The sequence below is a fragment of the Scardinius erythrophthalmus genome (genome assembly GCF_964197995.2).
Source record: "Scardinius erythrophthalmus genome assembly, chromosome: 18".
Classification (NCBI taxonomy): domain Eukaryota; kingdom Metazoa; phylum Chordata; class Actinopteri; order Cypriniformes; family Leuciscidae; genus Scardinius; species Scardinius erythrophthalmus.
The window spans coordinates 6,740,283-6,752,199 of NC_138238.1; positions in this window are offsets into that span (position 1 = coordinate 6,740,283).

The window sequence follows — 11,917 nt, forward strand, 5'->3', positions numbered from 1 at the left end:
CCCCGTCTGATTGGTCGTGGCGGCGGTGTTGCAAAAATCTATAGGGATATTCTCAATGTTACTCAGAAAACGGGTTATAAGTTTATTTCGTTTGAAGTACTTGTACTAAATGTTACTCTCTCAGATGTAAGAAAAACATCCCTATTATCTCTAGCCTTGGCTACCGTATATAGACCGCCTGGGCCTTACGCTGATTTCCTAAAAGAGTTTGCAGATTTTCTTTCAGACCAATTAGTCAATGTCGATAAAGCATTAATTGTTGGAGATTTTAACATACACGTAGATAATCCAAATGATGCGTTAGGGGCTGTGTTTACAGAATTATTAAACTCCTTTGGGGTCAAGCAAAACGTTACTGGACCAACTCATCGTTTTAATCATACACTCGATTTAATTATATCACATGGAACCGATCCAACTGATATAGATATTATACCGATGTTACTGACCATTACATGGTAACTTGCATATTACATACTCCTATAATACATCATGCTGCGCCGCGTTATCGATCAGGCAGAACAATCCTTCCATCTACCATAGATAATTTTTCAAATTGCTTATCTGATCTGTCGCAGCTGCTCAGTGAACCCAAACAAACAGATGAACTTGAGGAATTAACTAGCACTATGAGCACCATTCTCTCTGGAAAATTTGATATTATTGCACCCATTAGATTAAAAAAGGTCAGAGAGAAAAGTAAAGCACCATGGTACAACAATACTACGCATGTTCTAAAGAGAGAAACCCGTAATTTAAAGCGTAAATGGAAACAAACTAATTTAGAGGTCTTTAGAATCGCATGGAAAGACAGTATGTCACGTTATAAAAATGCCCTAAAAGCGGCCAGGGCTGAGCACCTCCGCAAACTAATAGAAAACAACCAAAACAATCCTAGGTTTTTATTTAACACTGTGGCTAGACTAACAAATAAACAGACGTCACCTGAGCAAAATATTCCATTACAGTTTAGTAGTAATGATTTCATGAAGTTCTTCACTGAGAAAATAGAAAACATCAGAACCACAATTGTAAACGTTCAATCCTCAATCGCGCCTTATAATTCAGCCTCAATTATCGCCCCTCAAGAACAATTACAGTGCTTTACAACTATAGAACAAAAAGAGTTAAACTTATCACCTCATCTAAAACAACCACATGTTTATTAGATCCTATACCCACTAAACTACTGAAAGAAGTGTTACCTATAGTGGAAGAGCCTCTCCTCAATATTATTAACTCATCTTTATCTTTAGGTCATGTTCCAAGAACATATAAACTGGCAGTTATAAAACCACTCATTAAGAAACCACAACTAGACCCACATAATCTAGCAAATTATAGACCCATTTCAAATCTTCCTTGTATGTCTAAAATACTAGAAAAAGTTGTATCCGCCCAACTGGGCTCTTTCTTGCAAGAAAATGACATCTATGAAAAGTTTCTGAAAATAGCACTGAATAGCACTGAAACTGCGCTCGTTAAAATCACAAATGATTTACTCTTAGCTTCTGACCAGTCTAGTAAACAAGCTACAGTATCTCAATACTAGTTTTACTTGATCTTAGTGCTACGTTCGATACTATAGATCACACAATACTCTTAGATCGACTACAAAATTATACTGGTGTTCAAGGACAAGCATTAAGCTGGTTCAGATCATACTTATCTGACCGCTGCCATTTTGTCTATTTAAATGGAGAAAAATCGATCATAACTCCAGTAAACTATGGAGTGCCGCAGGGATCTGTGTTAGGCCCTCTGTTATTCTCAATATATATGCTGCCACTTGGAAATATTATAAGGAAACATGGAATTAGTTTCCATTGTTATGCTGATGACACTCAAATCTATATTTCATCACGGCCAGATGAAAACGCTAAATTATCCAATTTGACAGAGTGTGTTAAAGATATAAAAGATTGGATGACGTGCAGTTTTCTTTTATTAAATCCAGACAAGACAGAGGTACTAATCATCGGTTCAAAAAACCGCCCACAAAACCTCTCACACTACAAATTTAACATAGTAGGATGTCCTGTTACTTTATCCTCTACAGTAAAAGACCTGGGTGTTATATTATATGCAACCTGTCTTTTGAAAATCATATTTCATATGTTACAAGAACAGCCTTTTTCCACCTTAGAAACATTGCTAAGCTACGTAACATGCTATCAGTTTCTGATGCAGAAAAGTTAGTTCATGCATTCATGACCTCGAGACTAGATTACTGTAATGCTTTATTAGCCTGTTGTCCTGCATCCTTAATAAACAAGCTACAGTTAGTCCAAAATGCCGCCGCTAGAGTTCTTACTAGATCAAGAAAATATGATCATATAACACCAATTTTATCATCACTACATTGGTTACCTATAAAGTTCCGTATTAATTACAAGGTATTGCTACTGACTTATAAAGCCCTAAACGGCTTAGCTCCAGTCTATTTAACGGATCTTCTATTGCCCTATAATCCATCGCGCTCTTTAAGATCACTAAATTTGAGGCTTTTTGTCATACCTAGGATATCCAGATCCACCAAAGGAGGGAGAGCATTTTCACATTTAGCTCCAAAACTCTGGAATAGCCTCCCTGATACTGTTCGTTGCTTAGACTCGCTCTCCCAGTTTAAAACTAGATTAAAGACGCATCTCTTCAGCCAGGCATTCATATAATATTTTTAATCTTACAGTTAAATCCGGTCTTTAGTTCATAAACGCCAGAGGAGAACTGGCCCCTGACTGAGCCTGGGTTCTCCCAAGGTTTTTTTTTTTCTCCATTAGGTCACCTGATGGAGTTTTTTGGTTCCTTGCCACTGTTGCCTTTGGCTTGCTCAATTGGGGATATTTAGAGATATTGAATTTGATTAATCAATCAACAATACTATTGATCAGCATTACCAAACGTGGACGTTTTCCACTAGAAACAAACATTGATGTATTATTTTAATTTAATACTTTGAAGCTGCTTTGATACAATCTGTATTGTGAAAAGCGCTATATAAATAAACTTGACTTGACTTGACTTGACAAATAATTGTCTCGAAACATTAACGTTTTCTGAAGCATTTTAGCTGGACATCCATCTAACATTTTTTAAATTTTACTACTGGTATGAGAATGGTTAGAGAACATAACATTTCATAATGATTGACAAAAAATAATAAAATGAAATGTTCTGTTAAATTTCGCATAACCAATAAATGTTTGTAAAACAATAAAAAAAAGGACATTTTGAACGTTCAGAGGACATTTAAAAATAACATTTTCCTAACTAAATGGTAACGTTAGCAAAACGAATATATATATATATATATATATATATATATATATATATATATATATATATATATATATATATATATATATATATATATTGGTATTGACATCCTACATGTCCATAGAAAACAAATATTGTCTTGGTGCAATGTCATGGTCATTCTGTGCAGGATAGAGGTTTGTTTATGTACGAGGTTGACTGTTGTGATTATTTGTAAGAGAAATGTTAATTCATATTGTCATTTTGAACACTGGGCTGTGGATAGCAACACTCACCATTATAGCCACAAATCAACAATCCTGATAACAGCTGTTGTCTCAGAACTGTCTTTATTACAAAGGGTTCCTCATCTGTGTTTCTACACTGTGCAGGAAAAAGACAAAGTGAGGTAAAGACAGGTGGAACATATTGTCGGCAGTATTTTAAAATTTTCACTGTGGATCAAGACTTTGTTCCTAGCACACCACATTTGTTTCAGTTATAGCTGACTGGAATATGTGGATTTTTGCGGTTTGTTTTATTTGGGTACGCCTCGTTTTTTACTGTCATAGCTGACAGGACAATGTGAATCTGGAGGAGGTGATCTATCATAATGTGGAATAGAGTCGTAAGTGTGTGAGATGGAACTCATATATCACTGCCATGTTTACCTGTAAATAACCTGGTTTGAGGCTTCTCATCATTTTGCCACACGCGCGGACAAAGAGCTACTGTGAGTGTTACTGAATCTGTGAGTGTGAGTGTAAAGCCTTTCACACTGTATCTGTTTCAGGAAACCACACATTCACACAACCTTTATTTGTTTTCAAGCTTGCTTTATATTATGCAGAACTGGTGATGTCTTTCATTCATTTTTATCTACAACAAGTGGGGATTTTTAGTGAAATATCCACTAAATGGCGACATGACCTGTTTATTTGTGAGCGAGTCATTGAATCATTTCTTAACTGGTTTGTTAAAAACGCACTGATCCATTCTGGAACAAAACAAGTGACCTTTTAAAGTAAGTTATGTAATAATTTACTCAACCGACTCAAATCATTCAATCAACAAATTCTTTCTGAAACAATAGGTGTATTTCATTCAAAATCTCTAATCACTCTCATGGTACTTTGATGTCAAGAATGAGATGAGTCTGCGCATGGCCGCTTCAAGTCGAAGGCTTGTTTGAGAAGAGCAAAATCTGCACAGAACCGATCACCACGAAATGCATGCCAGTTCTAAATGTGTCTGAGTGTGGGCTGTATTGCTCTGATGTCATGCTGATGTGTGCCAAAATACTCCTGTGACGGTTCTGCAGTCAGGCACAGTTGCTCTCCTCTGCATGCGCTGATCAAAAGCACGATGGGAAACGACTTGCTGACAACACAGCTTAAAGGTAGGGTTGGCAATTTTCGTAGTGGTTAGCAATAGCAAGCTAGCTTTGAAAATGTGAGATTCCACCCTCCTTCCAGAGCGTCTCCAAAGCCACGCCTCCTCCAAAACACATGAACGCACACAGCAGAGTCTGTAAAGCATCACGAGATGAGAGATGGCGTTAAACTACCTCATGTCTAAAAGCACGTAACATTACATTAACCCTCTAAGGTCGGCAAACGCGCCGGTGCGTTTTGCTGGATTTTCTTCACATTGCAGCACTATAAACTTAAATTAGTCATTTATGGTCATACAGAAAAAAAGAAATATAAAAAAAGAATCTGTGATATTTTTACTTTTGTATGTGTCCACTTACAATCAAATCAAAACATTGTGCTTTTGTAAAATAAAGAAAATAAACAGGGTGTGCGTTCTGCCTCTCCGTCTCGGTGAACTTTTTTTTCTTGAGCACGTCTAAAAACTGAAACAAAACTCAGCGAATACTTGTCACACATTTATGAGCCATATACCTTTATAAACATTTAAGTGTGTACTTTTAAATGATCGGATTCAAACTGAAAACAAATATTCTCTGTTTAAGTAATTTGTATAAAACCAACAAGATGTCGAGCTTCTCAAATGCTTCCTAATTTTTTTTTATTTGAACACGCCCACTCGCGCAAAAGAGATTGACATGCAGATCTCCACATGGAACGCGAACGCACTCATTACCTCAAAAACAAAACACCAAAACACTTCACAAGTCTCTGCTTTTCGTCGAGTTTGAAAGACGCGGCGTGAGCTTACATTGGAATTACCTCAGAAGAAGAAGAACGCAATTTGAAGACAAGAAAGATGTAAGGTAAGACATTCTTACATATTAGTTTGTTATTGTTGCATAAATTTCACATTGCAATTGAACTGTTGCTAGATATATGGTGAATATTATAATATTTAGACCCGTGTTTACTGTTACTGTGTTTGTGGATATCTGCTCAAATGTAGATATGTATATGGTAACCATAATGTTTTATATTTGAGCGCGATCGCGTTTGAATGTATCATATTTTGGATCGCGATCATATTTTGGTGAAAAGCACCAAACGGCTTCATGTTTTTACTATTATCTCATTTCATATCATCATAACGAATGGAAACATTTGAAGTAAAATGATAATCAATATATTTTTCTCTAGCTTAGTTGTTACTGAAATATTTTGGAAGATTTATAGGCTGCTATAGGTTATTGTTATTATTATTTTATGCAACACTGCGCATAGCCTATGCCTACAAGGCACAACAGATCTGGTGTTCATTATATTATATATTGTTGGAAACATGTATGTGTGTGTGTGTGTGTGTGTGTGTGTGTGTGTGTATTCTGTGTTGGGGCAGAGCTGACTGCTACCAACCACGTCCATCGGTGGCGGATAATGGACAACCCTTCAGATATGAAGGTAAGCTACGAAATAAGCTGGGGGCTCCATTTGGTGGTCCCCAGACGAATAAGTAGTCGTGGACCAACAGCGGAGGTCTATCAGGTATGGAGGGACTAGTTGAGTGGCATCACTAGATCCGCTGCAAAAACTCCATTTATGCCAATGATACTCCTCGACATGGCGAGTACAGTCCGCCATCAACTAAGACTGCTGCCTCCACTGCTCTGTGGGTAGTCTTCCGTGAGCATCTCGTCTCCTCAAGACAAGGTCGCGTTGGGGACACGCGATAGGCAGGCTCAACAGACAGAGACCTGGCAGCCCCCTGCAACTCCACCATCCATCTGGTTGTCTAGAGTTCATCTCCTGCCACTGGATATTGGATTTTGGAGTGAAGCTGTGGAGATAGGGTCTGCGCACCCCTCTCTTCACATTAATCCACTCTCTGCGTATGCTATCACTTCACCGTACAAGTCCTTCGGCGACAGGGTAAATGTGACGGAGGCAGGTCTTGGATCGGACTGGCAGCCTCTAGCCTGAGCCCTGCACGGAGGCGGCACAAGCGTGATGGTCGTTGTGTGGATGGGTTGGAACAGCGTCCACCTTCGGCAGCTTCTTGTGTGACTGAGCAGCCCTCTTCAGGGTCCGCACTGCTCACCCCCAGTCGGGGGGAGGGTCTAGAAAAGGTGACCCAAACATTGCCTGTTCCCCACACTCCTGGGCGGCCCACCGCTGTCGTCAAGGCATCCCATTACGCGGTCGAAAATATAAATCGAAACTATTAATTTTGGCTACATGGAACGTACGCACACTTCTTGATGTGCAGATTGGAACTGACCGACCCCGCAGGCGCACTGCCCTGGTTGCGAGCGAGCTTAACAAATACAACATCGACATCGCAGCTTTGAGTGAGACCCGGCTCGCAGGAGAGGACTCGCTAATAGAAGTCGGGCAAGGATACACCTTCTTTTGGAGGGGCCTTCCAGAAGATACCCACCGTCTACATGGAGTAGGTTTTGCCATTAAAAGCAGACTGCTACAGAACATCCCAGAGTCTCCTGTGGGAATCAGTGAGCGGCTGATGACTTGGCGCATTCCCCTTGCGAAGGGTCGCTATGCAACCTTGATAAGCGCTTATGCACCAACTCTGGATGCTGAAGAAAGCATCAAAGACGCCTTTTACGAGTCTCTTGACAGAGCTCTCCTCAAAGTTCCTCACACTGATAAACTTGTGCTTTTGGGAGACTTCAATGCCAGAGTAGGCACCAGCAACATGCTCTGGCCTGGGGTAATCGGGAAACATGGATTAGGCAACATGAACAGGAACGGCCTGCGACTCCTCTCCCTCTGCTCTGAGCACAAACTGGTCATAACCAACACAACTTTCCAAATGAAAAATAAATACAAAGCATCATGGATGCACCCCAGATCAAAACACTGGCACCTACTGGACTACATTATAACCCGGCAACAAGATCTACATGAAATATCCATCACCAGAGCAATGCGTGGGGCAGAGTGCTGGACAGATCATCGGCTGATCAGATCCAAGATACACCTAAAGATCCGACCTCAACATACCAGGCACCAACCCTCAAGACGGCTCAACTCTCGAGCCCTACAATCCCCTGACATCACTGCATCGTACCGTCGCTGCTTGGCTAATAACCTTTCCTCCGCTCTCACTCAACCCCTACACAATACAGCTGAAAGTGCATGGGCTAATCTTAGCTCAGCTATACAACAAGCCGCTTCCGACACAATTGGTTTCACCTCCAAACGTCACCAGGACTGGTTTGACGACAGCTCCCTCGAAATACTCAACCTTGTGGAGGAGAAGCGTAAAGCCCTCTCTGCCTACCTCTCCAATCCACAATCTCCCTCTTTACGCTTACACTGGAGTAATATCCGTGCTGAGGTGCAACGACGGCTTCGCATAATGGAGAATGACTGGTGGCTTAGGAAAGCCCATGAAATCCAAGGTTATGCGGACACCAACAACTCTCAAGCTTTTTACGATGCAATAAAATCACTATATGGACCCCAAAAACGCAGAATCACCCCTATCAGATCCACAGATGGAACAATTCTGCACAAGGACAAACAAGAAATTCTTCAGCGTTGGGCTGAACATTTCAACACCCTTCTTAACCAAAACAATCCGACTGACCCCACTGTCCTGCAGCGCCTTCCAGAGCTCCCACCAGTGCATGAGCTTGATGACCCTCCCAGGTTCTCAGAAGTCCTGTCAGCAATACGAAGCCTCAAGGACAATAAGTCTGCTGGTCCTGATGGAATATCTGCAGAGGCTCTAAAGAAAGGCGGGTATCTGCTCACCAAAAATCTCCACCAACTTATCCAGATAATATGGGCACAAAAAACTGTTCCACAAGGCTGGAAAGACTCACACATTGTTACCATCCACAAAAAAAGGGTGATAAGTCCATCTGTGGAAACAGTCGTGGCATATCCCTGCTCTCTGTGGCAGGGAAAGTATTAACAAAGGTCATGCTGTTTCGTCTTATCAAGCACATCACAGAGAGAATCCTTCCTGAGTCACAGTGCGGCTTTAGGAAGGACCGGTCCACCTCCGACATGATCTTTGTACTACGCCAATTGCAGGAGAAGGCTAGAGAACAGAACAAAGACCTGTTCATTGCCTTCATCGACCTGGCAAAGGCTTTTGACACCATTGACCGCCAAGTCCTTTGGGTCATTCTGGAGAAGTTTGGGGTGCCACCAAGGTTTCTGGAAATCCTACAACAGTTTCATGAAGGCATGCAGGCTCGTGTGATTGTGGGTACATCGCAATCCCCCTCCTTTCCTGTGCAGGTAGGAGTGAAACAGGGGTGTGTACTGGCTCCAGTGATCTTCAATCTCTTCCTGGCAGCAGTCACCCTCCTCTCCCGCAATTCCCTCAGCCCCGACGATGGTGTTTGCCTACAGTTTCGTCTGGACGGGAACCTCTTTAACCTTCGCCGCCTGCAAGCCATCACCAAGACCACCACCACCACAATTCATGAACTGCAATACGCTGATGACTGTGCCCTCCTAGCCCACAGTCCTACCTCAATGCAACACACACTGGATGTTGTATGCGCAGTCTACCAAGCTTGTGGCCTACAAGTCAACATCAAAAAGACTGAGATCATTGCACAGACCAAGGCCCCCACCCCTACACCTCCTGAATTCTACATCCATGGCACACCAGTAAAGGTTGTTCAGCACTTCTGTTACCTTGGAAGCATCCTAACACCTACCTGCCTCATAGACAACGAGATCCAGGCACGCATAAACCTCGCCTCCTCTGCCTTTGGTAGACTTCGATCTCGAGTCTTTGTTAATAAAGATCTCCGTACCTTCACCAAAGCGGCCGTCTACCAGGCAGTCTGCATTTCCACCCTGCTGTTCAGTGCAGAAGCTTGGACTCCCTACCGCAGGCATATTCGATGTCTCTAGGGCTTCCACATCAGATGCCTCCAGCGCATACTAGGTGTCACATGGAAAGACAAAATCCCCCACGCGGACATCCTACAGCGCACCAACTCCAGCAGCATGGAGGCAACCCTTGCTAGGCGGCAACTGCGATGGGTTGGACACGTTATCCGCATGCCCTCCCATCGCCTACCCCGGCAGGTCCTCTATGGGCAGATATACGCAGCCAACAGGAGACCTGGGGGTCAGAAGCGTCGCTACAAGGACCACCTCAAGTCGACCCTGAAAAGCTGCAGCATCAACCCTGGAGTCCTGGAAGCAACAGCTGCCGACCGCCAGGCTTGGAGCTATGCATGTGGTCTGGGGGCCCAACTGATCGAATCACAGCGCGCCCAACACAGAACTGTGCTACGTCAGCACAGACACCAACGCGTCCAGCCACAACTACACCCATCTTCAGATTCAACACTCACATGCCCCGACTGTGGCCGGACATGTGGCTCCCGGATTGGGCTTTACAGCCACCTTCAATGGCACCGCAGACAGCAGCGGCTGCCTCAACACTCCAACAAAGCATCCTAGAAGTGACGTCATCTTCGAAATCGATGGACTGCATAAGAAAGAAGAAGAAGTGTATTCTGTGAATTTTAAAAAGCAATTTTAACCAGAAAAATCTAAAATGTATTCCCAAAATCGTGCAGGCCTTTCTCTTGATATCAGTATGTTCACTTTTTTTTTCTGGTCTATGTCTTTCTTAGGTGTGAAAAGCTTACATATTAATGAGCTCCCATAAAGCTTTTTCACACAAAACACGTCGTAAAAATTTTAAATCAATATATTGTCTTATCTGAATGAGCAGTCTGGGTGATTTTCACATAGTTTTAGAGCAAATATTCTAGGCTACGTCATACAATTTTCAAAAGTATTGTGAAGAAATAATCAGTATGGGTTTCATGACCTTATTTCAGTGAGAATTTTTTTTTTGTATTTTCACAAACCACGCATAAATGTCATTATCTCAAAACAACAAACTTTTACACACATGCTGCTGATATATTATTGTAGCAGAGTTTGTGCTGAATACAGTGTAATCAGACTTTAGCCATGAAAATGTCACAAGTAACAGAAATAAGCACAAATGTCAGAGCATGTCAGAACACCTCCAGGGCCCAGAAAACAGCTCAGACCCCAGAGGGTTAATAATTAAAATTAACAGAGCACTGACCTGTACTACCTGACTGATTCAGATGATTCATTGATAGTGTTACCATTGAAACGTACAAATTCGAGTCATAAACTGCTCCGATTATAACCTCACTGGATTCAATCCCTTCCAAATTACAATAGTTATGGTGTGAACGCAGCATAAGCTCATTGTTTTGGTTCAGGAGGAACTGTAAAATGTAGCTGCTGTTTCAGTTGCGGTGCTCTGTGACTGATGTCTAACTGGATAGCATGAAACATGTGTGATGTCTACGCAAGCAGGGTATGCGGAGGTATGGAAATACATACATTGAAAGGCAGGAATTTTGTGCTTTATGTCCGATGTTAAGGTGGTATCCTCGTTTGATGGTTTAAGCATATCTTCTGTCAGGAGCTTCAGGCATGTTTGTCTGAAGATACTGTAATGTAGCTTTCTCCAGACAGCAGATCCGTAAACTCAGCCGTGGGTTTCAGTGCTGCATTCACGGACTCGAGGACAGCGATGTCCTGCCAGCTTGGATTTAGATGTTGGTGTCTCCGGTCATCCAAAACTCTTCTGATAGCCGGGGTTTGCTCCAAAACCCTTTCCACCATTTTCTGTTTGGTGCCCCATCTCGTAGCGCAATCCTGAAAAGAGTATTGGCCGTTAAATCATTGAATAGAAATTAGTCAAGGACAACATCTAGCCTACCAAAATAAATTATAGACTAGGCTACATCTTAAATTATTTATTCGTTTCCATATATTTTTTTCTAAACAAAAAATACATTTAATTTACCCCGACTGCAAAATAATGCATATTGATTAGGCTAAATGTGCACAGACAAATAGGCCTATATTGACGTTAAATTGAGCTGAAGTTAGCCTAAATGTTTTTTCTTCAATATATCTTAGCCTACCTTTTGAAATAATTTTCGTTTCAAAATATTTAAATGAAAAATACATTAAACCCAGCAAGCAACAGACAAGTATGCTATTGTAACAGTAGGCCATATTGTTAAATTTTTATAATTTCATTTTTTATTATTTGCCTAATAACATGATCAATAAGTTAGCAAATAGTTTAAATTTTATAACTTACCAGTATGAGGCCATGCTGAGGAATTTGAAGTTCCGCTTGTGCTTTCGCTAGATCTCTTCTCTTCAACCAGCTCTGAGAAAATGTACTGACCAATGTGTGACACAGGCCCATTGCTCGAGCTGTGTGGTCC